The sequence below is a fragment of the Ananas comosus genome, unplaced genomic scaffold, assembly GCF_001540865.1.
Source record: "Ananas comosus cultivar F153 unplaced genomic scaffold, ASM154086v1, whole genome shotgun sequence".
NCBI classification, from domain to species: domain Eukaryota; kingdom Viridiplantae; phylum Streptophyta; class Magnoliopsida; order Poales; family Bromeliaceae; genus Ananas; species Ananas comosus.
Window position 1 is genome coordinate 3,433 of NW_017891869.1, and position 5,576 is coordinate 9,008.

The following is a 5,576-nucleotide window of genomic DNA, read 5'->3' on the forward strand; positions in this document are numbered from 1 at the left end:
CTATTATTTAATCATCTCCCGATCGATTATCTTTTATTTTCTTTATCTAGTTCGCACTGCTCTTTCTCTCACAATTGCATCAAAGAAAATAGAGAGAGAGAGAGCAGATGGATCCTATCCCCTATATCGAACACTCATTCCTATATATTGATAGAAAGATCTTCGTCACGGACTTTGCCTTTGTTCCATTTTTCTATTATAGGAATTCCTCATATCCAAGGCAGCTTCCCACAAACACCCCACCCATACGACTATGTCGCCTTTTGAATCGACAGTTGATTGGGCTTCATAGCTACTTTCATTCAAAAGTAAACCGAATAGAATATTAGTCAATAGGCTTCTTTCAGTAGCAAACATCTTCATTTTTACCGGGCGTAGCGCACCTTTGGTACTTCAGTAGGGCAAGCAGTTTGATAGTGACTTCTTTCTTAGGGTAGGGCGACGAAGACTTCAATGACGGAAAGGTAAGAGGGTCGCCTTTGGAAGCGCCAGCGAAAGTTGTTGAAAGCCGGGAGAAAAAGCGAAAGCTTGCTCGAAACGGCCCCCTAACCCTCGGAAGCGAAGACGCAAAGCCTCACTTTTAAAAAGGAAGGAGTGAGCCTGACTGAATCCATCCATAAACCCGGAAAGGAAACGAAGTTCGTTCCCTTTCGTCAAGTGGGTAAGGTAGGCGAACCACTTAAGCTTTGCCTTAGACTGACGGAACAAAGCTAAGAAGTAGGCTGAATGGAAAAAGGAAAGGGACAAGGGCGGTCGTCGCTTGGCGCGAAGGCTGCTGGTTCGGTACGGTACTAAAGGTCCTCGGACTTCCAGGCGGTTTTTCTTTTGGGCAGCTGTGAACCCTTGGATCTCGCCAATACAGCCTCCTATGGTTTTCGTTACCGAGATATCTTTTCTTTTTTTTTTCCCAGGGATTTTTTGGGTAATCAGCTCCCATGCTGCAAACAGTCAAATCTGAACCGTTCTCGCTCTTCTTTCCTCGTGGGCAGGAAGCACACCAGCAGCGTGCGTTGCGTGATTCCACTGTGTTTTTTGCACTTGACTGGGTGGACAGTTGACCGGAAGATAACTTCGATTCGCCCGGCCAGCAGGCGGGCGGCGTGCTTATCTTGTGTGACAACACTACAGAGCGAGTAGCTCTTCTAGTCGGGCAGCTGTGTGACAACACTCCAGAGAAAGCGGCGCTTTTGTGTAACATGCTATGGTCTCAACGCCCTTACGAGGTAGTGATGAGTTTCACGCGCTCTAAGCCCGGCCCGCGCGCAGTTAGGAGGATTGGCCGCAATCTGAGCGGTACCACCCATCCTACCCTACTACCTATAGGGGGCCGTCCGTCCAACAGCCGCCCGAAGAGGAACTGCAGTGATCTTGAATAGGGATCCTACAGCGATAGATAGAATCCCCATAAAAATACCACTAGATGGAGCACCAGTGATTTCGTATCCGGTCAAAATCTTGGCTAATTGATCGAAGTGGGTAGCTCCAGTAGACCCATAGATCATGGAACAAATAGGGTGGGTAGGCCCAACCACCACACTACACGTATAGACGCGAACCCCCCTCCTTACCGTACGTGCGACTCTCACCGCATACGGCTCGCACAAAGACTCCAAAATCCATCCCGAGCTTTTTATTCCACCTCTCCTCTCCAATCCTCGATTAAACTTGCCTTCCCCAGCTTCAAAAAAAAGGGCTTAAACGGCTTGAGCCCTTGCTTGTTCTTGAGCGCGCAAGGCGCTCGGAACGCTGATTCTTGCTTCAAAACTCAAGGGCTAAAGCACTCCAGCTTCGAAGCTGGAGTTTGCAACTTCAAAACTACAGGGCGCGCGCCCTCCTGCAGGGTGGGCGCTTCCTTCGTCTATCGTATGTATCGCTTGGCTTCGTCCCGAACCAAGGAGGCATGAAGGCGGGCGCGTGCGTGTGCCGACTGCAGAGACTACAAGCCGACGCCGGAAGCGACTCGCTTCTATTCTCGTCTCGTTGGGATTGGATATAGATGGGGAATCTCTATAGATCGTCTTTTTTTGACAACCTCTCTAAAACGCATACGATACAATTTCACTTCACGGCACGGCCAAAAAAAAAGAGCTTCACTCGGTTGGCCCTCCTACGCTGACGCCTACTTTCTCTTCTCTTAAGTCTACAACAAGTGGGAGAGGCAGGATTCGAACCTACGTAGAAAACCTTCAACAGATTTACAGTCTGTCGCTTTTGACCACTCGGCCACTCTCCCCTTCCCGGGCCGACGCCCCCCGATCAGGGTTCCTGAATAAGAAGGATGGCGGCCTTCGTTCTTAAGTTAAGAAGATTGAAGGGAACTATTAGATTAGCTAGCGTTCCGGGAGAATAAATAAGGTCATTTAGTAAGTTCATAACAATTGCTGTAAAGCAAGGGGCAAAGCTTCTACGACAGCTTCCCCCTCATTGCCATCGTCGGCCTTCCCCAGCTCCCCTCCTTCGTCCCTTCTGGCTAAGCATCTTTCGGCGGAGGAAAGGAGGCGAGACCTCGCTTCTGGCGAAGCAGCGAGTTCATGAGCAAGTGAATGAACGAGCTGCGAGTGAAGTGCAACAGTCGTAAGGCGAGCCATGTTCCTAAAAGGAGTGACCATCTTTTCTTCCCTTCTACTGACACTGAGCGAGCAGCAAGCGTAGGCAATAGTTTCTGTAGGGGTGGGGCGCAAGCAAGCCTTTTCAGGCTCCGCTAGCTAGCTAGCGTACTCTTCTGCTATCAATGAAACCGAAAGAAAAGAAAAACCAGTGCCCTTTCGTATAGATCGAGACGCAGTACCTTTTTCTTTACTTCTTCCATAAACGGAAGAATGGAAGGCGATAACACTTCTTCCTTATTTGAAGAAATGATATCCTCGTGGAAACTCTTTCATTTCATAGAAGTTCTTCTTCTTAAGAAGCAAATAGCATTTCCTATTTCTTTGTCCCCTGGACTAGACCTATGTTGATTCTGAATTATCCGTCGCTACGCTGTTCCCAAGGACTAGCAGAATCGAAATAGCGAAATTCTTGGGTCATCTCAATGGGTTCAGAAACCACACGTTTCTCTGGATCATCATAGCGTACTTCCACATATCCACTCAGAGGAAAGTCTTTTCGTAATGGATGACCCTCGAAACCATAATCTGTTGATATACGGCGTAAATCCGGATGATTGATGAAAGAAACACCAGACATATCCCATACTTCTCGCTCCCACCGGCCGGCTGATGGAAATGGACTGACTACCGGAGATATTCGTGTTACTTCGTCTGCACTTGTTTGTACACGAAAGCGTGAGTTATACCGAGTACTCAGTAAATTATGGACAACTTCAAATCTTCGTTTTCGAGAGGGATGATCAACTCCGCAAATATCGATCGAAACTTGAACCCTAGTATAGGTATGCCATTTTAGAAAGCACAACAATGGAAATGGGTAGTCAGTATTGGTATAAGATCTATTCCCATGTTCCGATCTTTTCATTTTATGTATCCATTTCTTGGGTAAAATCTCCCAACTATATTTGAAAATGGATTGGTTATCCATAACAATAAAGAAAGCTTGATTTTAGTTCTGCTTCTTGCTCAGAAAGACTTGTCGGAAATCGCCGGTTGGGTTGGTCCGACCAAGAAAGGCATGGGAGTGGAGAGGCGGAAGTGAAAGACTGGCTACCTATAAGGATCCCTCACTGCACACTTTCTATAGTTAGTTCTGTATCCAGGATCGGCTGCATGCTCTAGTGTTGAATCGGGTATAGAACCCAGGATGCTTGGTTACAATTCAGAATCTGCTAAACCATCTTTGCTCTAGTTTTTGTTGTTTTTGATGTTGAAACGGTCTTTCTTTATCCATGGGCAATGAGTTTCGATGTATTGGGCCTTTCCGTATTTATAGAATAGAAAGAAGCTTTTTCGTGCTTGCTTGCGAGCATTGGAATGGCCTGAATGGAATGAATATTAAGAAAAAAAAAGAAAATATAAACCATTGAGACAGTGTTAAATTCTTTTCAACATTTCCTATCAGAAGACAAATTTCAGTGATTTCAACTACATCGAATGATCTTTCGAATTAGTCAAGACTCTCCAGTTTATGGCCGCCTCTCTATGGTACCAGTTGTTGCTTCATTTTTCTTTTTTCTTATTTACTTTACTTTGCTTTGCTCGCGATTCCACTTTGATCGTCTTGGGTTGGTACCAAGATCGAGTCCTAGGCAAGCGGACCTAATTTTCACAGCCAGCACAGTAACAATGAAAATGGCTCCTTCTTTCTTTAGTAAGAAAGTCTTAAAGAATGCCTGAAGATTTCCTAGCTATGGGAGCTATAATATAGCAGGAGGGATGTTCATTCAGTACCGATTCTTATTCTTTTTTTACCCTTCGGGGAGTCGATCAGTCCTGTGGAAGTCTATTTGCCGAGCTGCCTACCTAAACCAGAGGCAGTTATATATGCTATAACGAAACATCATAATAAGGTATATAAAAAAATCTTTGAAGAGGACAGGCGATCTTTTACTACCAATCACAAGTTTCATGTTGGACGCAGTACTCATACTGGAAATGACGATCAAGGATGACTCTAAAAATCGCCATCTAAAGTGGACTTCTTAAGCATAAGCATTTTGAAAAGAAAAGAGTTCACCACGAATTAGTGAATCAGGCAGGATCTTTTTTTTTTTGTGCGGAATAAGACACAGCGGGTCAATCTTTTCCAATTTGACATAACCAATGTGAAATACTCATACTAATACAAATGTGGGAGGGATCAAGAAGATGCAGGGTCGTTCATCTGCTTGGCTAGTCAAGCATGAGCTAGTTCATAGATCTTTGGGCTTCGATTACAAACAAAGGAATAGAGACTTTACAAATAAAGCCCGTGCTTTCATTTCTTTTTTTTTTTTTTAATCTTTTATTTTATAAACCGCTGACGGAAGAAGATGAACAATTTCTCGATCGAAGTCATCGAGAAAGAAGTTTAGAAGGACATATGCCAGAAGGCCCACAGGTGGTATTCCCGAATCAATCGACCAATCTCTTTTGTCTTCGTCCAAAATAGACAGATTAAGAAAGGACCCAATGAGATTGAAAAGAAAAGTTTTCGCCACCTTGTCCCTTTTAAAAGCGGTAAAGAACAATCAATTCACAGGCTATAACAATCTTTCCTTTATGGGAAGGATGTGCCTACCACGAATTAATGCGTTTAGTTTATGTTCCCCTTCATGCTATAATAGGGCAATGTCTTGATGAGGGGAACGATGCCACACCAACCTAAGCTAATTCATTAGAGAAGTGGTGCCTATCTGCTTCTTAGTGAGAAGCGAAGCGGGCAAAGGCAAGCGGAAATGCAATTGGAAAAAATCCCGATGACTTATACGGAACTGCTGCCACAACTAATGCAGAATCATAAAATAGCCCCAGTGCCGCTGGAAGCAATGCAAGCCCCATACCCCCAATGGTACGATCCAAATGCGAAATGCGACTACCATGCAGGGGCAGTCGGTCATTCCACGTAAAATGGATTTCTTTGGCAATCTCCTATTATTAAAAAAGGGGAAAGGGCAGATTTGCTTAATCTTCTTTTTCATTGCA

At 44.7% G+C, this 5,576-nt stretch overlaps 1 non-coding gene across 1 annotated transcript; it reads right to left on the reverse strand.

The window, feature by feature from the left end:
• Positions 1 to 2,150: 2,150 nt before the first annotated feature.
• TRNAY-GUA lies at positions 2,151 to 2,233 on the reverse strand. The gene has a single exon. It is a non-coding gene; the product is annotated as a tRNA-Tyr (tRNA).
• Positions 2,234 to 5,576: the final 3,343 nt, after the last annotated feature.